Genomic DNA, 25,885 nt, shown 5'->3' with positions numbered 1-25,885 from the left:
AACTTTGCCTATTCCTTAAAGGGCAAGGTTTTCTTTTTTCCTTTCCTCATAACAATTAAATATCCAACACAGTCAATATAAGGACCATTAAACTCAGTGCAAAAAACATCAAGAATATACAGTTCTTGTTTAGGAGTCATCACTGAATTTAAAAAGTTCATTCTAACAATATGATTAGAATGTTCAGTCACCCAAGAAATGGTTGAATCATCTAGCCAGGAAATGGCATTTTTAAAAGGGGTGTTTTTCAACTCTAGTATTTTGATCTTTTAGTCACAAAGGGGATCTGGCTCATACACTGTGGTTAGAGATAAGATACCATGTGCCAGTTATGTCCTGGAATGTAGTTGGTGGCAACTGATATAGTCCAAGGTAGGAACTAGGGCTAGATGAGAAGATACAGGAGTCTTTTGAAAAAGGGAGTTTGAGAATCTCATAATCTTAGCCATCGGCTACAATGGTAAATCTATAGAGAATCAGGAAGAGGACTTTGAGGGAAACATGCAATAACCAAAATAGCCAAAACATAAAGTACAATTCTAATCTTCCCATGGAGTTGTGTCCTGATCTGGTTATTATAAATGGCTGCTAAAACTCTTCTGTGTATCCATTACAGAGATGGCCCATACTGACAAATCTACTTGAAAAGAGGAATCTGATTATTTCTTTCTAACTGCTAGAAAGGTCAAACTTTGAAAAAGTCTACATCCACATTTTTATTTATAGATGCTCTCTCAATTCACTCATGTACCGTCAGCCCTTCAAAATTACCCAGATCAGGAAACAGACTCCACAAGAAGGCTAGAATTAAACTTTATTGAAGCTATATTAACATAATTGTGTAAACTTGATTGTGTTTTTCCTCCCATTCCTCGTAATTAAGGAGTCTGGATCTCTTCTTAACACTTCCTCATGTTGGAAGTTACGAATCCCCTCTCTTCTAGGAAAACAGCCCCCTACCCTTTGTCAAGTAGGGCTATATTCTGCCTCACTTTCATCCCCGCTGAAAGGCTTATATTCAATAAGCTGTAATGACAGTTGAGAATTTTGCTCCATTTTTACCAGAATGACCAGTGTATTCATTTATGAAAAGGAAATATTTAGGACTTAAAAAGACTGGATTGGGGAGAAAATAAAATTAATAGATTTGTTCTTATATAACAGTGAAACATAGAGAGACAAATTATACCTATAAAATTAGAGTTTGCGCAATTAAATTTCAATCAATTATTTATGCACACTATATATTATTGCATATTTAAAGGCAGATTAGAAATTGCTATTTTCTCAATTCTATAATATTGGTGAAATGAGCCAGAACTCTCAGGTGCTATTACATAAATAATAAAACATCCAAATGGACCTTTGATAATGTTATTTCATTCCAGCTAGCATACTACAAAGATATACTATTATTGTTACAGTATATTCTTTGTATGAAATGGGGAAGAAAAGAAGGATAATGTGATACATATTTAACGCCAAAGGCAGGAAAGACAGAAAAATGCATATAGCTGTGGGAATCATTTATCTGTAATGATTGCAGAGGCTGGCCAAATTATTTTGTTTGAGACTACAAGCTGATACGGTACTTGCATGTTGTAAGCCTATTAAAGTACTGGAGTTGCCAGTTTGGTGTAGTGACTAAACTGATTGACTAGAAACCAGAAATTGTGATCCTCCTTTGGGCATCAGCTGGTGGGGTGTCCAGTTACTTCTCAATATTGTTATGAGAAAAATAGAAGATAAAAACATTAGGTTATGAGGTATCCCTTGGTGTCTCAGATCTTGACTGTTTTCTCGCAGATGTTTCATTACCCAAACTGGGTAACATCATGAGTGCTAGTAAGGACTGGGGTTTGCTGTCAGTTTAAGTTGAATTTTAATTGAGAGCAAACCTCATTCCTTATTACCACTGATGATATTATTAGTTTGGGTAATGAAATGTCTTCAAGAAAACAAGCAAGCTCAGAGACCACCAAGGAACCCTCATTTCAACTCTGAACTACCATATTATCCTTTATCAGCATATTAGGTCATATATGCCTCTGAGCAGATGAAACAAAACAGCTGTGATAAAAATCAAATTTTTAAAATTGCATAGGAAAGGGGAGAGCTTTTAGGCATTATTTTGCTAGAGATCCGTCTGACTTTGGTACTTGCCTGGAGCAGAGGGGAATCAGTCCTTTCCATACTCATGCTGAATATAGTAGTGCAGATATACTAGAGTAACCATATGCTCAAGGCACATTGCTTATTTTGGCTGCAATTAAACTATTTGTAACTAAAACCCAATCACTGCTACTATAGGGATCAACCAGGACTATATATAGCTATCCAGAAGCAGTCTAAATTAGTTTTTTTTAGAAATAGCTTCTCAGCTATGCACTGGGTTCCATACACGATGTTCCAACTATACGCAGGAGAATCCTTTTTTTTGTTTCAAAATCTAGCTTGATTGTCTGCATAATTCTGGCAGACAATTTCCCAGATAATTTCCTGGGGAAAAAAATAATCCTAACAAAATGTTTTTTTTAATGACCAAGTTAACTAGATGTTAAAACGAAGGATTTTGGACACAGAAGATCAATTAGAATTGGTTGTCTCAAAAAATATATTCATAAATAAATTTTAGATTTTAAACCAGTTTATTTGCATCAAAATTCAACATTCAAATTTAGAAACTCTTCCTATATTCTATTTCAAGTATGTTCCCAAAGCAGTTTTGGCAGGGAAATACAAACAAGTCCTTTTTGAAGGACAGCATCGTTGCTGTGCACAGCTGTCATAGAACCTATGGTCCATGTTATTTTCATGATCAGTTTTACAGGTTTGCTAATTTTCAGCTGATTATATCTCTCATCTACAATTCCAGGGTGCTCTGATAAATTTTATTTACACTACTTACAGATGATCAAAATAATTTACCTCTCTAAATATAGCGACATTTAATTACATTATGTATAAATTGTGTCCGCTGATAGTCAATAACAGTTAGTGTCTAGGTGTTTATTATGTACAGCTCATGACTTCCACCATTTAATTCATTAATTCATAGCCATTCAAGGGCCATAAAAAAGGCTACACTCATCAAGTTTTATTCTATTGGTATTGTTTAGTCTTTTACTGCTATTGCTGTTCTTTTTTCTATAACCCTTTTATACCATATAGCTTTTATATTATCATATTAAATAGAGTTTTAGTGAAATGCTGATTTTATATTTCATGTTTCCTATCCTAATTATTTTAGCTATATTATACCATCGTTTTGTATATTAGCATCCAAATTACATAAATCTATACTGTGATGTAGCAATATTAGTACCATGATTCTATATTTTGCTCTAGAAACTTAAATGTTAGTGATTTCTCAAAATAAATAGACTAGACTAATATCGAAGAAGGCCTGTAATTTTATCCCTGAGCAATGTTTTATGCTAGTTAATGTCCGAAATAAAGATACTACTGCTGCCATTGGAGCAGAATTAGATTCTATTAAAGAAGTATGTATAAACTCTTGCCAGATTTTATTAAGATTAAATTAGTGACATCAAAGAATGTATTAAATCTATGCCCATTCCAACCCACTTGAACTGTTTTTACCTTGTCTGAAAGGTAGATTGAAGTGTATTTAAATAACTAGAGATCAGTTCCTAAATCCCTTTTCCCAGAATGATTAAAAAAAAAAAACACCATGTACTCTCGGCACTTCTGGTTGATATATATCCTTTCCCCATTTTTAAGCTGACTTCTGCTCAAGATTTAGGATTATAAATGATAATGATTTGATTGGTGTTTTAAATAATCTTCAAAAGGAAGAAAATGAAACCCCTGTGAATAGATGCTGCCTGAAGTACATATAATATCATACAAAGTCTAAAATCTGTCAATTCTTTTATTTGTCTCACCTCAAGCTTGAAAAGGTTATTGACTTTAAGTCAAAAATCTATTTCATTTTCAATCTGTCAGTCTAGCAGAGGGCCCATATAAATGCCGTTTATGCCATTTCCATACAGGAACATAGCCAATAACACAGGCATTTTGCTAACAGCATAGCCAGCAAAATAGAACTAAAGAGAGGAGCAAATGCAGAATTGGGTATATAATAATTGTTTCCGGGGGTATCCTTCCATAAGAATAAAAGAATTGCCCTTGCTCTGAAGTTCCGAAGAGGGGTCAACATGTAATCATCTAACACTGAACTTTTGTCATGATAATTAAAGGCAATTACTTATAATACTTGATAAAAAAACACACATTATCTGTAGCACTTCCCTATCTCACAGAGAATAAAATGCTGTCAAAGTAATTACTGTTCCCCAGCAGTTGCCAGAAGCAGTGATATTATTATGTCAAAGAATTGGTTGAAAGAGCCTGCTTAACTCCACTGTGGTCCTTGGAACTAGAAACAATTCCTACATTGCTTGACATGGAGCTATAAATACCCCTTCCCATGCATACTTTTTCTTCAATATCCTTCCTTCATTTCCAAAGATTATCAGGTCTTCCTTTGTGAGTGTGAAATTGGAGTGAGATAATTCAAAGTAAATTCAGAATATGGTACTGATTCATTATCTTAGCAGAGTAGAAGAAAGTCAACATATGGAAATTTGGGGGAAGCGGGATAAGCAACAGCCTGGCTTTATTTAAGAGAAAAATGTCAACCTTATCATATAAAAATATTGTTTATAGTGTAATATTTTCATTATTTATTTGTTTTTTTTTTTTAACAAATTTTTATGGCTGCCGATCTTGAACCGATTCCAGGTGACATAGAGAAACATAAGCCAGTTTGGAAGATCTAAAATATGTAAAATGAAAAAAAAAAAGATGCTCCTTTACTTTTTAGGCTGATAATTATATATTACCTTTATCATATGAACTTTTCTCCTATCACAACATAGAGATTTTATCTCTTTATTTAACCAATTTATTTGGTCTAGTAGTTAAGGAACTAGCTTGAAACCAGTAGGCTGTGAGTTCTGTCTTAACATTGGGCAAGTCATTCTCTATTAGTTGATACACTCAGACTCAGGTGTCAAATTTGTTGGTCAGTTTCTTATGCAATAAAGTGTATCAATCTTTGGTTGATTCTATAAAAGCAGACACTGGACTTGCAGGAAAATGCTAAGAAGAAAAGAAAAATAATTAACCAATTTAAGTGGCCACTCACCTTGCAGTTTGAGACTCTGAGCAGCTAATAGCATTGATCACCTACTCACTTACAGGGTTAATATAAACATTAATTACATTTTAAAGCAATTAGCTTCAAAATAAATACATCTATTCAAGCATAAAAAACCCATGCCACCTAATCCTATGTCACCAACATCTAAGTAATCTTGATTCTATGAACAATAATTCAAGATATAGATCTAAGTATTAGGTACATTTATCATACTAAGTGGCGGGTGAAGAAAAAAACTTTGCTCAATTAAATTTAGGGCAAGTCAAATGGGGCACATAATTTAGGAATAATAGATGATATAGAAAACTGTCAGTGGAAAATAAACTTGTGGCAGAAAATTTGATGTGATATGCAGCTCTAGAGCTTTCATCTGTAGAATGGAATTAAAGTAGTAAAGGTGAGATAGGCAATCATACCTTCAGACAAGCAGATGCAAGGTGTTTGACCAAGCCTTCATTCTTAAAAATCTGGTTGACAATTTTGAAAGTTGAGTCCCCACATCTTAGACTTAGGTTTATTAAACACTGGTTTAGGGGAATACAATAAGTCATGGCAGGATATCAAGTGAAAAACTTGTCAATTATTAGAGCCACTTCATCTTTGAGGCGCGCCCTGTGTTAACATGTGCATGCACACTCTCCAGAACATGAACAGACTGCCTAAAAAGACACAGCTACAGCTCAGATCACCTGTAAGATTTTAGTGGGATTGCAAAGGAGGAGCCATCCTATGTGGTACCATAAAGTCCTTAAAGGTCTTGAAAATTTGCTCAGTGCTACCCATCAGTGGTGGTATTCAAATTTTTTTACTACCGGTTCTGTGGGCATGGCTTGGTGGGTGTGGTGTGGTGTGGTGTGGTGTGGTGTGGCTTGGTGAGCGTGGCTTAGTGGATGTGACATGACTTGGTGGGTATGGCAGGAGAAAGATACTGTAAAATTCCCATTTCCACCCCATTCCAGGGGAAGGATATACTACAAAATCCCCATTCCCACCCCAGCCCACTAACCTGCTTTCCATCTCTGTTCTCCTGTTCAGGGCAACAAAAGAAGACTCCAATCAGCTGGGAGTCAGAAGGCAGTGAATAGATGGGGTGGGCCAACCAGAGGTGGTATTTACCGGTTCTCTTAACTGCTCAAAATTCCTGCCACCAGTTCTCCAGAACCGTCAGACCTGGCTGACTACCACCTCTGCTCCCCATTCTCTACCTCTTCTGCCTCCCCCTCAAGACTCAGGTTCATTCCTATGGCAGCAGTGAACAAATGACCATGTGACTCAGCCTTCTTTTCCTTCTTCTGCATATCCTCAATTGCCATAATTCGGGAGTGGTTCAGCACCTGAGCAATTTGTTTGTTTGTTTATTATATTTGTATCCTGCTTTTATTACTTTATAAGTATCTCAAGGTGTTGAACACACAGAGCACTCCTTCAACTGAAAACTTCATCATAAGGTTGTACCAATAAATTCAGTTCAGAAGCAATACAGAACCTCTGACTAAGGCTGTAGGTAATTATAATGTTCTCCATCTTTTCATTCTCAAAGAAATCTGATCACCCAGCAATCAGCATTTTTACTTGCATCTTCCAGATCAATCATTAATGAAAATAAAATAAGAAATAAGAAAGACTTCTTACCAATCTGGAAAAAAAATTAAAATAATTTTTAAAAGAGGCAGTGCTAATTAATGAATCTATTCATTCTCCTAGAAATAAAACCAAATAATTCATACATTAGGATGATAGTTCTGTGAACAAATATTTAGTTTGCTGAGATTTCCGGGACCAGACTCTAATTTTGAAACATGAAATGCATGTAGCCACACTTGCAGTGTTATTTTTATTTGTTCATCTTTGAGAATAATAGGGATTATTATTATTATTATTATTATTATTATTATTATTATTATTATTATTATTATTATTATATTCATATGGTTCCTTCTCTCCCTTCATTTCTGTCTTAGTATTTTGCATGCAAAATTTATCCATTGGTAGTCAGGACACAGCAATATGTGATCTATGTGGTTAATCAGTCGAATCATAGCCCGATTAGCCTGCTACTATTAAATATAAATACTTTTCTGCATAGTCAATTAATTTAAAGTATTTAAAAAAACCATTGACAGCATCTAGTAATATGGAATCTATATGGTCATGGCCTCTATAAAGAGTTAATGATGGACATTTTGTTTATAGTATAACAATGTATGAGTATGTATGTGTGTGTGTCTTTCAGTGTCAAAGATAAGAAATCACTGTAGTTAATATTTGTTCAAAATACTTTCCATTATATTTTGAGAAATGAAATGCATTATAAAATAATGTATTTAGTTGATTTATTTGGTTCCTAATCCTATGATTATTTGCACTCAGTACTTCACCACTGGCTTTTCAGCAAGGATGAGGTTGTTTTTTTTTTTAAGTAGAATCTCTATGAATCAGAAAAGAACACAGCAAAGAGGAAGCAAACCAAAAAAAAAAAAAAAAAGATGATCATTCTGATGTGTTTTTAAAGGTTAGGCACAAAGGCATATCCTGCTTTTAAAATATCAATTTACCTTGAAAGACATTGAAGCAAAAATAACATCTGAAGTTAATAGAAAATTGCTGGTGGTAATAGCTGGAAATTTCATCTTTCAAATAGATTTCCAACAACAATTCAGTATCTGCTCTTTGTGGATATGTTTGTGTGCATCGCAGAAGGAAAAAATTAAACCTTATCTGACTACATATGCTTAAATATTTTTATTTCTTTGTTCTTCAATCATAGTATTTGAAATTAAAATAATCCTTTAGTTGTGAGTAATTCTGGTGATCAGAAGCTTAAAATCCTAAATCCCTAAGATTGGTATGAAGAGGTCAAGATGGGGACATCTGGCCCTTGCAGGATAGGCCCTGTGTCCCAAAGCTGCCATTCAAGGATAAGAAAAGTACCCAGTCTAGCACCAGCAATGATTATAGGACGAATTAATTTAACAAAATGGAAAAACAGATAAGGATCAACTCTTATCATATCTGCCCATCACAGAGGCAACTAAAAAGGTGAATAACAGATCTACCACTTCCATTCACCTCTTGAAACAAGTTACACACATACACACACACACATACACACAAAACCAGCTATATTATTTACCCTTTCCATGATGTTTGCTTTCTATCTGGAAATACTGATCTTTATATTTGCAATGGCTAAATGAAATTTCAACCAGAGTGGGCAGCTTCCTACAAGCCCTTGATCTACAAATGTCCTATTGCAATCAGGGTTAATATAATAGGAAAGGCTGGCTATGTTTACTTTAGATATTCAGAAGCGATTAATTTAGCTAACCCCTGCCATGTGCTACAGGGAAAAAACATTTTTTTCCTGGGCATCCATCAGAATGGTCACAGATGAAACGATCATAAGTGTATTTTGACCTTCCTGTCTCAGCTCCTAAAATGCCAAACTAGAACATTTGATTTAAAAGATTTTCACTATCTGTCCAGCTCAACAAATGCTAAGCACATATTTAAAAAGTTTTATCAGTTATTTCTCTTCCATACTTATTAAAATAAGAAAACTCTTGTGGCAAATTCATCACATTCAGTCTGTCAGAGTCTTTAAGGATGACTTTGGCCCTGATCTCATCACTAGAAAAGTGATCAATGGTCATGACCCTATAGATAAGAGCCATAAAAACACAGCATCTCAAAGCAATAAGCCTGCCAGACTTGCAAACAAGGAAGAAGTTAAACAAACACCAAGGGAGGAAGGAGGAAGCTCAGAACTCATTAATTTGAGGAGAAAAATAGCACACACCAAAACAGCAACTGTGACATGCCCTCTGGAAGTGCTAGTCCTAAAGTATTAGAAGTGATATGGAAGTCCATCACCAATTTAATTCCTCTGCCCCCTAGAGCTGCTGAACTCCAAATCGTTGCCACCTCTCTTATGACTAAGGCATGCAAAAAGCTGTCAGAACACTACACTGACTTCCTCACCAATAATAGTGAAAGTAACACTGACAGCAGTGTCTCTTCCAGGAGTATAATACAATTGATACTCAAGGAGCTCATGCACTCACAAGCAGATGCAGCTCAAAAGAAACTACCTTATAATTGTAACAAAGCTTGTCCAAGCAATGCAAAAACTCAATATGGAGCTATAACTTCATCTGCCTGAAAACCTAAGAGGGCTTCTCTGGTTCAAGGGGAATCTGAATCCAGCAGAAACAATGTCCTTCTTCCCTATTTACATTTAACATGCCAAAAAATGTCCCCTGCCAAAGAATTGATGTCCCTGCTTGACAGTTACCTACATTTCACCATCCATGCCACACTGATTTTTCCAATAAACAAGCAGTTGGAAGAGCAGCACTTAAAAATTGTCAGAATGAGCACCTAGTTTGTCCTTATAGAATGTTCTGTATTATGATATAGTTTGCCATGTTCCCCTTTGCCTTACTCATCCTGTTAGATTCTTTTCAGATTTTTTATTTTTATACTTTTATATGTAATTTTATTTTATTGTATTTGTTATGCTTTATTAATTTCCAATATCCCACCTTCCTTATGCCAGTCTTTGAATATCATAAATATCATCCTTGCTCTACTTGATCTCTCAGCAGCTTTTGATACCATTGACCATAGGATTCTCCTGGAATGGCTTCAGGGGATGGGAATGGGAGGCCTTGTGCTATCTTGGTTCACTTCCTTCCTCTACGGCCACTTTCAGTCAGTGTTGATAGGAGGTGAGAGATCCAACCCTTGCCCACTGCTTTACAGGGTTCCGCATGGCTCAGTACTCTCTCTGCTCCTGTTCAACATTTATATGAAACCGCTGGGTGAGATCATCCATCACCATGGACTGAGGTATCACCAATATGCTGATGATACTCAGTTGTATATCTTGGCCCGTGGTGAGTTAAGTGTTGCTGTGTCCTCCCTCTCGCAATGCCTAGAGGCTGTTAGGGGCTGGATGGGGAGCAACAGGTTGAAACTAAACCCTTGCAAGACTGAGTGGCTCTAGGTCTGGGTTTTGTTGGTTCAGGGAGAAGGGACTTCTCTGTGGTGGCTCCATCTCTCTGGAACATCATTCCCCCAGAGATTAGAATGCCCCCCTCATTAATACTATTCTGAAAGGCACCGAAGACCTGGTTTTGCCAACAGGCTTGGGAAACCCAGAGAGGGATGGAACCCATCAGATGGCTAGTGTGACCTGCTGTCGTCAGGGTGGGGGTGGGTGGGAGTTGGTTTTTGTTTTGTTTTGTTTTGTTTTTGTTTTCCCAAATTTTGTTCTATTGTACTTTATGAATTTATTTGATTCTTTTTGTTAATTCTTATTATTTTTATTTTTTGTTTTAAATATGATTTTACATTGTGTAAGCCGCCTTGAGTCACCATGGGTGAATAGGTGGCAATATAAATCAATCAATCAATCAAACAAACAAACAAATAAATAAATAAATAAATAAATAAATAAATAAATAAAAGTTTGAATTGATAAGACTGGCATATCTGCCCCTAAATTTACTTTATGGTATTGATTTATTGTTAGATTCATATCTCCCCTTCATTTTGTACCACTCAAGGTACTCCTATTCCCTATGTTTCCCTTGACAATAAATCTGTGAAGTGCGTTGAATGCAAAGAAATAGACCTGCCCAAACTCACTTTGTTAACTTTCATACCTAAGGAAAGAACAGAACTCACAAATTCCCAGGTTCTAGTCCAGAACTTCAACTGCTACACCAAACTAACCCTCTACAACAGGTCCAGAATCAATTGCTGATGGAGCAAAGAAATGTGTATTTAAAAACTATGTTAGACACGTTTCTATCATTTTGTCAACATTAAGTCAACTTGGGTACCACATTACTTTTTATACCCTGTGTAGTGGCTGCTGAATGAAACAATGAAATAACACCTGTTCTCCCTTGAAGAGCTTAAAACTAATTTTTGAAAGAAGATAGGTTAAAAAATGTATGCAGTTGATTTCATCAAAAGTCTAAGAATGCGTCAATCATTAAAAATTCTATTCTCTTTATGTACCAATACTCAGTCTCAGCATTTTCCCAATCTTTGTAGATTTAAAAAAAGAACATGTCATAACTTTCATATTTAATTCTTGTGACATGGAAAAGTTTTACGTGTACCTTTTACTAATTTAAATAACAATATAAATTGCTAAAAATCTTTATTTTAATATAATTTACTCTGTTTTTGTTCTTTGACATGACATTACCCTGATTCAGGCTTTGACAATATATATTCATATTTCTATATGAACTATTTATAAAATGTAACTAAGCTGTTTGCATGCAACTTTCAGTAGTATGTCATTTATTTTAGATACTTTTAAAGAAGCCCATATTTGATCAAGTGAAGAAGAGATTTAGTAGATGCAGTTTCTATAAAAATTGAAAATAATATTTAGTTCATGATAGTTGGGAGAAAAAAAGTAATTATAATGTATACATCCCCCAAAAGGTTTAAACATATGTAGATATAAAAGGACTGGAAGAATTCAATAAGACGGTAGCATTTTGGAATGCTGCTTCTTTGGAAAAAGCAATTTAAAAAGACAGTTCATAACACTGTGGAGAGAAAGTGAACAGGAGGGTCCCCCCCACCCAGGGTGGGGTTCCAGCAGTTTGCATCTATTTGGTAGAACCAGTTGTTAACATTCTAAGCAGTTCAGAGAACCGGTTGTTAGAAGAAATTACTGGCCTAATCCTGTAAGGAAGGCAGGAAGGAAACATTCTGGTGTTGCTTACAGAAACTGCTTCTCTGTTAACCCTTATTACATTCTTGGCAGGACTAAAGTTCCTGTCTCAGGAATGTCTCTGGAGTTTTTTTCCTTCCTTTGCTGGTAGTTTGCTTGTGTGGAGTGATCATTCAAAGTTACAATGGCACTGAAAAAAGTGACTTATGGCCATTTTTCACACTTATGACTGTTGCAGCATCCCTACAGTCATGAGAGGCCAGGCAAGGAGATGCATGCCTCGATATGAGTGATATTGAGTTCGCCACACCCAGCCAATCATATGACCACCAAGCAATGTCCACCCAGTCACATGATCACAAACCATGTCCACCCAGTCACATGACCACTAAGCCATGCCCACCACCTAACCCACAGAACCGGTTGTTAAAATTTGAATCCCACCCCTGGCCCCACTATATCTCATGTTGCAAGTTTATGATGTGGCACAGTGATTAGGATGTGATATAGCATTGAAGAGACCCAAACTCAGGTACTTACTTAATCATAGAGCAACCTGGCTGATTTTCAGTCAGTTACTTGTCATCTCCCTACTACTGAGTTAGTGATCTCCCCCTATCCTTAAAGCAACATAAAATAGTATCACCATATCATTTACTATTCAGATTGCCAATCACAATCACATTCTATTATGCTGGTTCTGAAACATTGCCAGATAATATTGTCCTAATTTGTGAGTGTAGAATTTGTGTTCTTCTCTGATTCTGCTGACATTCATCTTCAGCATATCACCAGCCACAACAGAACATCTATCAATTGTAGCACAGTAGAAGGAACGAAGTGGCCCCAAGTTCAAAACTCTGCCTAGGACTATGTAGGCTCTTTTATTTCCCCATCCTTCCATAAGACATAACTTGGAATTTTCAAGTCACAAGAATGTAAAATAAAAGAATATATGAAGGAAAAAAACACTGGGGAAGAAATAGTTACAAAGGAAAATGAGACAGACCTTGCCATGTTTACCAACCTAGACAATCCCTGTAGAGCCTGACAACTGAAAATAACTAGATCCTGGAAAACTAAAGGAAGAAAAATGAGCAACTGGAATTGGCAAATATAAGTGAGTTGGTAAATAAGAAGAATAAGCAGTTTCACATCCTTGTTTTCTACATACTTCAATAATCAATTAATTTTGGAAAGAGGAAAGAAAGAAAGAGAGAGAGAGAGAGAGAGAGAGAGAGAGAGAGAAAGAAAGAAAGAAAGAAAGAAAGAAAGAAAGAAAGAAAGAAAGAAAGAAAGAAAGAAAGAAAGAAAGAAGGAAGGAAGGAAGGAAGGAAGGAAGGAAGGAAGGAAGGAAGGAAGGAAGGAAGGGGCCACAAGTTGTATGTATTACAGTGTAGCATGCATAATAAAAAGGTCCAAAGTCATGCATTCATACATAGTCTACTTTGCTATCAACAGTGTTATACTGGGAATTCTTTTGCTTGGTCTAGAAATACATTAAGAAGAAGGGTTAGTAACTCAGTGGAAATGCATTTGGGGAAAAATGTAGTACAGCAGGATATCATTCCATGAATCAGTGCTTCTGTGTTTGCAGAGACAAAGCCTTTCAGTATCACAACTTGGCAGCAAAGAGTTGGCAGAGGCAATTTGGCAGTGGTGAGCTGGTGCAGTGAGCTGGTGACACCATGCTGGCCACTTTGAGTTGTCCTGGACTTTTCAACATTGAGGATTTTTTGATATTTACCTACCAACACAGCTGACAGAAATATATTAAACTGAAACAATACTTTAATTGTTTATTAATTAATTATTATTAAGACTTCTGAAATTTATTATTTATAAATTGAATCAAGCATAATGATGATTTAAAATAAAAACCTACTGGGCTCTACCTGAGCTCTAGGTAACATCTTGGTCTATTCTGTTTGAAATTCTGTCCAAGACTCTTTGTTTAAGAGCTAGCATTGCCTGACCTTATTCCTGGTATACCAGCATCTTCCTGGGCAACCCAGATCTATCACAACAACAAGATAGATAATCATTTATTTGTAGTCTCCGAGAACAGAAGAATTATCTGAGAGGATCATTTGCATTGGTGAAAAGTAGGGCTGTTGCATCTCTAAAAAATGATACAGTTAAGAATACTGTTAAAGTCAAAAGCCTATCTCTTCTTATCAAATGAAACAATGGATAAATGTCTTGCCCTCCTCTATCTAGTTGTTGTGACAAAAACAGAGCACTTTATGGGAAAGATGACACTTAGTGTATGAAAGAAATTCAAGAAAAAATGGAAAGGCAAAACCAGGAGAGAAACGGTTGCTGTGCAGCCTCACCAGTTGGGAGATTACATACCTATGATTATCAACACTCTTCTGATCTTACCCATCAATGTCATTGATTTTGCCTCCAGGATATTTTTATACATCTCATAGCTGTCTTTGGACAATGTCAAAAGGGAAGTGGGCAGAGAAATCCTACTTTTATGCTGGCACATGTAATAAATCTTATTCATGGCCTGAATGCATGAGAGAAAAATATTTTTTTACAATCAAGGATAAACATTGGTATTGTTGGGGGATGTCCTTGATATGGCCAAGTGCATGTGGGAAATGCCTATCGTCTTTCAGTTTAACCTGATGTGAGAATAAAAATAAGAGGTAACTCCATAACCTTCCTTGAGTATCTATGGAATTCTCAGTCATCCAAGTCAGGTGTCTTTCAAAAAGCAAATGAACTTTCTTGGGGATTTTTTTTTCCTTGAAAACATTTCATTTCTCATCCAGAAGCTTCTTTGGTTCTGAAGAGATCTACAATATAAAAAAATAAGAGCTGACCCCGTTGCCTTCTAGCAGTGAAGATGTTACCTAATCTGGTAACAAAATGTCCACAAGCAATCTTAGAGAGCACCAACATCTTGAAGTTCTTAAATGAAAATCAAACTACTGTATGAATGTAACAACAAGAACAACAAATCCAAATGGTAAAATGTCTTATTCATGAAGTATGGAATTTGCTCCCACAAAATTTACTAATGATAGCAATGGCACCCAGATTATATACCACTTCACACTGCTTTACAGGCCTCTCTAAGCAGTTTACAGAATCAGCATATTGACGTTAAATAATCTGGGTCCTCATTTTTCCGACCTCAAAAGGATGGAAGACTAAGTCAATCTTGATCCTGGTGAGATTTAAGCTGCCAAATTGCAGGCAGCCAACTGTCAGCAGAATATAGCCTGCAGTACTCCATTCTAACCACTGCGCACCATGGTTCTATCCACAATCCTGGATTATGGATAGTGGGGTGGAATATGGGGAAGCTGTCAAATTGATATGACATACGTTCAGAGCAGAGTTTCTGAAAACCAGCTACATTAGGGTATTTGTTTCATGTCTATCTGCCTGATTTCCTTAAAGATACAAATTGTTGAGATAAGTGGGCTATTGAAAGCCTCTGGTTAAATCTTATAGGATTTTCTTGTGTTCTTTATGCCACATGTGACTATTGGAATGCTGTTTCTAAATCAGTCCCACTTTTTCAACAATTTTTGCCTAGGAATTATCAAAGGAAATATAAGAATTTGTAATGTGATTGTGTGAATAAGATCTGAAAAAAATTAAAATATGAGACACCAGTTGATTGCTTGTAGATTCAGTATTTTCCAGATCTACCATGGAAACAGGAATGAAACAAAAAAAGAATACATGATCTTCCTCAATAATTAGAGCTGGTAAGGGGTAAGAAAGTCAGAACTAGTAAAGAAATAGAATCTGAAAAGAAATTCTTAATATAGTATATGTTCATCAGAGTCAGAGCTGCCACTGGGGTAATGTCTGAAAAGAAATTTTTAGCAGGTTGGGGAGTTCCTCCTTGGTCAAAGTATGTGTGAAGTTAAACTTAATAAGTTTAGCATTATTTCTTAGGGAAATTCACTGATCTTTATTAATGTAATGTAACAGAACATTGGGATAAGAAATAGGGAGTGAAAAGAAAACCATGGCATTAAAGAAAGCTTTGTTTCAGAAATGGATTGATTAAAAGGTTTGAAAAAGGCCTCAGAAATAATACAAAAAGTCAAGAAAGCAGGCATGCATTTTAAACACTACAAGTATTACAAAAAGTTGGGGGAATCTTTAAAGGCGTGACTGAAAAAATAAAGAACTGAAAGGAAGGAGATAGAAGAAATATGGGAAAAGTCTAGAAAGAAAGGTAAAAGGAACAATGTAGAAGTCACAGAATGTCAGGTGCAAAGGATCAGGACCATATGTTAAGTTGCAGCAGAGAAGATTTATTCAGGCATATCAAGAAGAATCTAGTCAACTAAAGTTCGATATTATATTGGCGCCAGATAGGAGTCAATGGAATTCAAGAGGGATTGGACTTGAATCGTTTGTGGGGATATAACAATTCTAAACTGATGACACATTTAATTTCTTCGCCCAGCCATTTCTGATCTTCTCCTACAAAAAGAATGGTATTACTTAGGATTTTACTCAGAGACTGATAATCTCGTCCAGAGTTCATATCTCTAGTGTCCTTCCCTTCCCTTTATGAGTGTTACATTTTCTCTTCATTGCAACAGTCATTCAGCCAGAGTTTGATAGCCACTGAGTTACACATGGGCTCTTTTCTCCTTTTAATGCCCAGAAGGGCCTTTTGGTTCCCACAAACTGTGGTTTCTTGGTCTTGTTCATAGGTATTGGCATTTAACTTTTTCCTTTTTCTTGCCCAACTTCTCTTCCTTCTGAATTGTTATTTTCCTGCAAAACTGAAAAGCAAAGATAAATGTTTAAATATTGTCATAAATACTTAAATTATATAAATGTTTAAAAATTAACACCTTATTAATGAAAATTGTCATTACCTTTAGAATGTTTCTGGTAAAATTTTAATTGGGCTATGAACAAAAATGCCAGCATCCAATTTAAAAAAAGAATACTGTGTGCTTTCAAGCCACCAGTTCTTCATACACCATAAATACATTTAAAATCCCCTTTTGATTCATAGGTTACACCCAGGTAACACTTTCTAACAGAAAAATGACAGCTGTTCTTTTAATTTTTTAACTAAACTTCAAGTTCACATTTTAATATGCTTGCACGTTATTCAGGGAGAAGCCTGTACAAATTTCATTACTCAAACAGCACTCATTCATGAAAAAATAATCATCTGCAATGTTTGGAGAGTGTTAATGGTATTGTAGATTTGAGATTATTTGCCGTACCATCTGCAAACTCATTACTAGCTCTGAGCTTTAAAAAAGAATGTTATGATCCTTTTGCTTCTAACATTCACTTTTATCCAGACTCTTAAAAATTGTATGAATGAGCTTTAAAACGTTATTTCCTTATGAAGATTTCTATTATTGGTTTATTTTATTAAATATAATTAAGAAAAGAAATGGCAGATAAGGTACATACGATAATTCTGCACTTCCCTGCTGTTCTCAGCTACCAACCCCACAACAATGTTGTCTATTCCTTCGCTGCAGTACTAAAATCCATTAGAAGAACAACCTGTGCCACCAACCAGTTTTAATGACCACATAGTTTCTGTGTATTATGATGGATTTAGTTCATCAAACTAAACCGTTTCTAGCCCTCCTTTTATATTATTTTTGTTTCCTTTTATATTTTTGATTTTATACTTTTTAGCTTTTTATACGTAATTTTTTATTTTGTTGCATCTTTGATGCTTTTTAACTTCATGTATTCCATTCCTCTAACAAGGGATTGATTTGACGTGCTTCCATGCTTGGATTGATTGGCTACTTCTGTTAAGTTATACTGAGACTGATTTCGGTATTTTGAATTTTCTTATAAATGGAACATGAAAGCAAAGCAACATTAAATAAAGTGATTAAATTTACATACCATGCAGTGGGAAGAAATCATTTAGTGACTCTAAATCAAGTTCTCAGTGTCTAAAAGAGTTCCCAAAGTTGGTGGTAGTCATATATGATCCAGTTCCATAAATACTCAGTAGCATAGAGTGGTTTATATTCTATTATCTTCTAGGACCTCAAGCCATGACTCAAGTGAGATTTCTTTTTATCTGTAACTGGGTTGAAAGATAATGAAAGGCAAAATTGACAGCTTAGATTAAAGAAAAAACTTTGCTCAATTTTATTTCTACTTGGAAGCCACTTCTGGGTTTTTTTCAAGAAACTGAGAGAAATGAAATTTAGATTTTTTGATTGATGATTAGGATTATATGAAATTATAGAAATAATGTAGACTACTGTTATAATAATAATAGATTATTATAATAATAGATTATTATTATATTATTATATAATGCATTATTATTGTTATAAGAATAATACATTATTGTTATTGTTCCCATTTATCTGTATTTACTTCCCTTGTTCTTGTTTATGTTCATACTTATACTTGTTATCTTGTACATTTTTGACAAACAAATAAAATAAAATGAAAATAAAATACTATTAATTTTAGAGTTGGATATATTTTTTATCAATATCTGTACCAAATAAAGTCAGACGCCATTCTTTTTCTTTCTTTTCTTCTTCATACTTTATCTTGCTGTTATCCGATTATTTAGGTTTTTTTTCCAAATCTTTTTTCTTGGTTGTTTACTTTATATTTAATGTTTTTGAAATTTAATAAAGTCTTTATAAAGTGCATAAGTTCTGGCACTCAGGTTTCACTCTAATTGTCAATTGGGGAGAGGAAAACCTCAGACCTCCTAACCTATTAGAAGTCATTAGTAGGCAATAAAAATAAAAAATAACAATTTGTTTTCCATTTTTAAAATAAGAAAGTTGGCTTGTTTTTATTTCCCAATTTATTGCTTTTTTCCCCTTTTTTAAAAAAAAATCAAGCAAGTAAAACAAATACAGGGCTGCATTGAAGAGTATATGATCTTCTGTATACAGAACTACACTGCAATTATGCAAGTTGGGAGTCAGCTTAAAGTATGCTGGTTTAACAAATTGCTGCTTATTCTTCCAACCCCTATTCTTGCCTCAGTATAGGGGCTCAGAGCAGAATAGAGGTTCTGACCTGACAAGAAGCAGTAAGTAGGAAATAAGGGGATCGGGAATCCTTCCAGGATGCCAATACTGGTGGCAGTTTTTATAATCCTGAATAATCACTCAGTGGAACCAGAGAATTAACACAAACGTACTATTCTTCTTTTCTCTCTTCCTTCCTCCTGCCATGCTTGGCAAGTTTCTCCAGATTATTTCTCTTCCCAACTAATGTCAACTACCAGTGTGTGTGTCTGGAGGGGAGTGGAATCAGTTATTTTCATTAAAGTTTGATAGGTGGACTTGTGCAAGTGTGCATGAGAACTTGAAGGTTAGTGCTTCCCACATCAAAATATGGGCTATTTTTCAGTGTAGATTTATAGTATTCTGAAAGTGGAAGTGATAGAAAAAACAGTAAGCCCATCTACTTGTCATCTATAAATAAAAAGTAGCTCAATTGATAGGACAATAGGTCAGAGGAAGTGTTATGTCTGTGGAACTGGTTGGAGTTCCCAACCAGGTCCGCTGTTTGAGCGGGAGCACCAGCCGCTCCCATTGGCTGGCTCCGTTTGACAGTCGGCTATAAAAGCCGGCTGTCGAGCAGAGCCAGCCCCGTTGTCGCCCGCTGGTCTGCCTGTTAGCAAGCAGACACGACAACCCTTTATTCCCTGCAATAAAGCCTTATTAGTTGTACGCTCTGGCTTCTGCCTCTTCCTTACCATCGCTCTACAACACTGGCGACGAAGGTGGGATGGGTCAAAGGCTAGTCAGACGCGTTTGCTTCAAAGAGCTGTAATCACGAAGAGCAAAGTCACGGGCGCTGAAGCCACAGCCGCCAACGCTCACTAAGAGCGCGAAATTCAAACCGCCATTGCTTGAGCTGTATTCACTGAAGCGAGCCGCGGCCACTGTAGCCGCGGCCGCCAACGCTCACAAAGAGCGTGAAATTCAAAAGAGCTACATAACCCAGAGAGACAGTCACAGCCTGCGCTCTTTTAAGAGCACGAATTCAAAAGACGCCTGAAGAAGACGAACCCTGCATACTCACGATGAATGCTAATCCAGCATTTCTGCCATTCAAGCCCAACGAGGAGACGTGGGACTCCTATAAAAATCGTTTCAGCCATTTCCTCGATGCCATCGGCTTGGCTGACGCTGCTGAACATAGGAAGAAGTCCTATTTCCTCAGCTATTGCGGGGCTGCCGTTTTTGACACTGCTACAGCGTTAGTCGCTCCACGCACCATCAGAAGTGTTCCCTGGGATGAGCTACAAGAAATACTCTCCAACCACTACTCACCTAAACCATCCCAGATAGCCAGAAGGTACGCCTTCAGAATTAGGAAACAGGCAGTAGGGGAGTCAATCAATGAATACATGGCAGCCCTGAGGACAGCTGCCTTGCAGTGTGGTTTCAAAGACTACTTGGAAGACATGCTGCTGGACCAGATCGTATGTGGGGTGAGGGACCTGAGGCTCCAAAGACGTTTGCTGGCAAAAAAGGACTTGAATCTATCCTTAGCCATGGAGGAAGCCCTAGCTGCTGAGCTCTCTGCCCAATCATCAGCTGAGATTCAAGGCACTCCAGTAAAGCCCAGCAATCCCACAGTCCATTCAGAAGAAGTGCTCAGTGAAGAAGACCCCACAGACTCATCAGATATTAACCGCCTCAACCATCAGAAGCCTCCACAGGTAGGAGCAGGGCAGAGAAACAACTTCACCCCCAAACAACCTCCCATTTGCATAACCTGCGGAGGCTCCCACTCTAGGGCATCCTGCAGGTTTAGAAACGCCATCTGCCTGAACTGCCAAAAAAAGGGTCACCTCACTAGAGTCTGCCAAGCAGGGCGCACTTTGCCTCAAAGACCTCCACCACCTTCTATTTCCCAAAGGCAAGTGGAGGACTGCTATACCTGCTACCATGCTAACCATACTTCCCAAACCCCTGATAAAATCAAAATTTCTGTTTTCCTAGAAGGTAAACCCTGCAGGACGGAGGTAGACACGGGGTCTGTGCTCTCAATCATCTCCTGGGAAACCCTGAAGAAGATCCAGCCCAGACTGTCAAGGAAGCAGCTACAAAGATGCAACCTGACACTGCAGGACTACCAGGGCAAGAACATCCCTGTCCTCAGGAAAGGCAAGTTCCTCATTCAATTCCAAGCCTTTAAAGGCCATTTGCCTTTAGTGGTTGTTAATGGTGCCCTCCCCAGCCTGTTGGGCCTAGATTGGTTTCCCTCCCTCGGCCTTAGTGTAACGGGGATCCATGCTGTCTCAACTTCTGACGTAGATACATTATTTTCTGATTTTTCTGATGTGTTTAGCAGCGAGCTAGGTTGCTATTCGGGCACCCCCATCTCATTTTCTGTAGACCCCCAGGCAATTCCTCTCCGCCTCAAGCCACGCAGGGTACCCTTCACCATCCGTCCCAAATTGGACGCAGAATTAGATAAGCTACTTAAGCAAGGGGTGCTAGAACCAACTGATTTTGCAAAATGGGAGACCCCCATAGTCACCCCACTCAAGAAGGATGGCAGTTTAAGAATCTGCGCAGACTACAAAACCACACTCAACCGTTATTTACAGGTCAGCGCATACCCTGTCCCCGTTATTCAGCACCTGTTACACACTTTCGAACCCGGCACCATTTTCGCCAAGTTAGATATGTCCCAGGCATACCAACAGTTCCCTGTTGATGATCAGACAGCGGAATTACAAACCATAGTCACGCATAGAGGGGCATTCAAATGTAAACGCCTCCAGTTCGGTGTCAGTGTGGCCCCAGGTATATTCCAATCACTCATGGAAAGGATTCTCCAGGGTCTCCCAGGAGTTGTTCCTTATTTCAATGACATCTTAGTCTCAGCTACCAACCGCCCCCAACTCATTCAGAGGGTCAGGACAGTGCTAGAGAAGTTTAGGCAGCATGGCCTCAAACTTAAAAGGGAGAAGTGCGCCATTGCCACTAGGCAGGTGGACTTTCTGGGTTATAGGATTGACGCCTCTGGCATCCACCCAATTGAGTCCAAGGTGAAGGCCATCCACGAGACACCCACACCAACCAACAAGACTGAACTACAAGCTTTCCTGGGGCTACTAAACTTTTACGCCTCATTTCTCCCGCACAAAGCATCTGTCACTGAGCCCTTGCATAGACTATTAGATAAAGACTCACCCTGGCATTGGGGACCCAAAGAAGACCATGCTTTCAAAGCAGTCAAATCCTTACTCACATCGGATGCAGTCTTAATTCAGTTCAATCAACGTCTTCCCCTGGTCCTGGCTGCTGACGCATCCCCTTTTGGGATCGGGGCTGTCCTTAGCCACAGACTCCCCAACGGCTCCGAGGCGCCAATTGCTTTCTTTTCTAGGACCTTCTCCTCAGCAGAAAGGAACTACAGCCAAATCGATAAAGAAGCCCTGGCTGCGGTTGCTGCAGTTAAAAAGTTCCACGAATTCTTGTTTGGCCACCATTTTGAACTTGTGACTGACCATAAACCTCTCCTAGGACTCTTATCTGGAGATAAACAAACCCCACAGGTACTTTCACCCAGAATGACCAGATGGACTTTGTTTCTGGCCGCTTACTCATTCAAGTTGGTGCATCGTCCTGGCAAAAACTTGAGTCACGCCGATGCCCTTAGTCGCTGCCCCCTGCCAGTTCCAGTCGAAGACCCAGCACCGATTCACGCCATCTTTGAGGTCAACGAACTCAAGCTGCCAGTGACAGCCGAGGACATCGCGGCACACTCGAAAAAGACAAAATAATCGCACAGGTTCTGGACTGGGTGGGAAGGGGGTGGCCGGAAACTCAATGTACAGTTGACTTTACTCCTTTTAAAACCCGTCAGCAGGAACTCTCGAAGCTACAGGGATGTCTATTGTGGGGTACAAGAGTAGTCATCCCAACCACCCTTCGCGTACCCATCCTGAAGGTGCTTCACGAGGGCCATCCGGGCATCGTAAGGATGAAGGCGTTGGCCCGCAGCTACGTTTGGTGGCCTGGCATGGATGCCCAAATCGCCAACTGGGTAAGCTCTTGCCAACCTTGCCAAGAAACCAGGGCTGCCCCACCAGCTGCCACACCCTCCAGGTGGGAAAGTGCTAGTGCCCCTTGGTCTCGCCTACACATCGACCTGGCTGGACCGGTGCATGGCAGGACTTTCTTGGTGGTCGTGGACTCCTACTCCAAGTGGATAGACTTGGCCCTGCTTCCCACGACCACCACCCAGACAATAGTTAAGGCCCTGACCCGTTTATTTGTCACCCATGGACTTCCAGACACGCTGGTGTCTGACAATGGCCCGCAGTTCACTTCATGTGAGTTCAGCATGTACGTTGCTAATTTGGGCATCAGACACGTACTTACAGCCCCCTTTCACCCTGCTAGCAACGGGATGGCGGAGAGAGCAGTTAGGTCAGCCAAGGAGGCACTCGCCAGGTTTGGCCAGGAAAACTGGCACTCTAAACTGTCTCGTTACCTGCTCAGCCAACATACGATGCCTTGCACCACTACTAACAAATCCCCGGCCGAACTTTTAATGGGAAGATGCCTTAGAACCACCCTGGACAGGTTACACCCCGACTACTGCCCAGACACCCCTTTAGGGTCTGACAGCCTGGTCAGAGACTTTGCCTTGCAAGACCTGGTGTACGCCAGGAACTATGCGGGGGATCCTTTGTGGGTACCAGGTCAAATTGTGTCAGTCACAGGTCCAAGGTCCTACAGGGTCCTCCTGGAAGATGGACGTCTGTGGCGGAGACACGTGGACCAACTCAGAAGGCGACGGAGAAGTACGACCGATACCAACCCAACCCGACCTGCCAGTGCCAACGTCTCCCTACTGGTGCCAGACGAAAGCTCCCTGCGGAACCCGGTCTTCCCCGTCGATCAGGAGGGTTTGCTGGAGGACCCGAGTTTCCGGCTAGGATCACCGACCCCGCAGCCGAGCGAGCCAGTTTGCCAACCGGACATCGCGACTCGCCCAGGTCAGCCCGAGCAAGGGAAATCGCCGACTTCGCAGAACATTGCGCCAGGGCAAGCCCATGCCCCAACGACCATCGAGGCGTGTCCCGAGGGCCTGGACTTGTCACCAGCCAACAGTTCACCCGAACTGCGACGTTCTGGTCGTCAGCACAGGCAGCCAACTTACCTACAAGACTACGCATGTTCCCAGCTGGGGGAAAGGAGTGTTATGTCTGTGGAACTGGTTGGAGTTCCCAACCAGGTCCGCTGTTTGAGCGGGAGCACCAGCCGCTCCCATTGGCTGGCTCCGTTTGACAGTCGGCTATAAAAGCCGGCTGTCGAGCAGAGCCAGCCCCGTTGTCGCCCGCTGGTCTGCCTGTTAGCAAGCAGACGCGACAACCCTTTATTCCCTGCAATAAAGCCTTATTAGTTGTACGCTCTGGCTTCTGCCTCTTCCTTACCATCGCTCTACAACAGGAAGGCTGAGAGGTAAAGCTTCCAGATTTGTTCCCACTCATTGACCTATCAGTTGAGCTGTTTTGGAAAGAACTTAATTTGGTGTAAAGCAGATTGGTACATAAGAGTATCATTGTTCCTATTGCTTGGATTAGAAGAAGCTCCCCATCTCCCGAGTATGCCAAAGGTAAGCATTTCTAGGAAATCTTGGCAGTACTGGCAGATATGTCCCACAAAGTAATTGAATATTCCTTTGTGTATCATGTACAAAGAGAATCAGATTAAAGCAGCTACCATATTCAGTGGTTTACCAATTCCTCAGCTGCTATACTGGACTTCCACTATATTGTGTTAATATATAAAAGTATATTAAGACTCTTATGAGAAACTGAGATGTGCCTCACAAAGTGAAGTCAAGCTTTGATTAGGAAAGTTCCTTTCTTAAAGGAATCTGGCATCTCAGCAACCCAAATTGAAATCCTCTGAAGGACAGCCATAATGGTGTGAATGGGATGGTCATGACTACAATAGCCAGTTAGAGGGGAGGTATTGCTTAAAATGAAATGAAACACAGCAGGCAGACTACACAGCATTGTTGTGCCAGCAGAATTGGGACACTACCATATTGGACACAGAATGAGAAAAAAAAAATGGACAGGGCTTGCAATTATGGTGAGCTGGAGGTGGATGGGTTGAAGCCTATGTTATGCATTGGCATTCTGAATAAAATGGTTGTTTTTATATCAGTTGAAAAATCATCATTCCTGCTTTTATTCTTTCAAATCCAGATTATCAGAAATTCATAGTTGGGTTTTGAGGTTCTTATGATGACTTTGTGATGATCTTATATTCAAAGTATTAATATTTTTTTCTACTAATGCATCCATGATTTCACAAAACAGCAAGAATTCTGAGTAATGAGATGCATAGGATTTTAATAAAGGTATTGAATGCTGTGAGAGTTATTATTATATATTTTCTGTAATTTAAGATGTATAAGCAATTCACCATGAATGATTGAACACAATTGTCATTAAAGACTGGGTCCCAAGACCACAAGACTATTAATTTATGAGTCTAAAATCACTGATGTGCATGGCATAATTAAAACTGTGCCAAAATAAATAAGTTAACTACTTATGCTCAAGTGCTCAAGGTTCCACTGGAAGATTGGTGAAGAGGAACTGTATATTGTGTTGTGAGCTTCTTTCCATTAGATGCATGGTACACAGAACTCCATATAATTTTATATTTTGATGTGTTGTAATGCAGAATTAAGCAAGCACTTATTTTAGTCACTAAAGGATCATACTTGGTTTATACTTTGTTAAGGCTTTTCATCTTTAATTTAACTAAATTGAGAAAAAGATATACTTTATCTTTGAGTTAGTCTTACATAAATAAATAAAGACTGGGTCTTAGTCTTGATAGTTTTTTGGCAACAGGCAAAAGATGCCAAGATCAGAAAGATTTATCCTCCTTGTTCTTTGTAAAATCCAGTAAATCGAGATTACTAAAAGCAGGTGTGCTTAATTATGGTTCAGAGCCTGTGTAAGCTAGTCATAAACCCAGGGGTGG

At 38.6% G+C, this 25,885-nt stretch overlaps 1 long non-coding RNA gene across 5 annotated transcripts in view; it reads right to left on the bottom strand.

Annotated features, from left to right (window-relative positions):
• Positions 1–16,162: 16,162 nt before the first annotated feature.
• The window catches only part of LOC148125812 (uncharacterized), a 58,518-nt gene continuing 48,795 nt past the window's right edge, over positions 16,163–25,885 (bottom strand). For all 5 annotated transcript variants that reach the window (XR_015743499.1, XR_015743501.1, XR_015743497.1 and 2 more), the window contains exons 2-3: positions 17,769–17,955; positions 16,163–16,663 (exon numbers count right to left, since the gene is read on the bottom strand). This is a non-coding gene — a long non-coding RNA (uncharacterized LOC148125812). The remainder of the gene's footprint in view (positions 16,664–17,768; positions 17,956–25,885) is intronic.

The sequence above is a fragment of the Pseudonaja textilis genome, chromosome 4 (assembly GCF_049901715.1).
Source record: "Pseudonaja textilis isolate UNSWEBS1 chromosome 4, rPseTex1.2, whole genome shotgun sequence".
Classification (NCBI taxonomy): domain Eukaryota; kingdom Metazoa; phylum Chordata; class Lepidosauria; order Squamata; family Elapidae; genus Pseudonaja; species Pseudonaja textilis.
The sequence above is the reverse complement of the archived record's forward strand: the minus strand, read 5'-3'. Positions and strand labels throughout refer to the sequence as shown.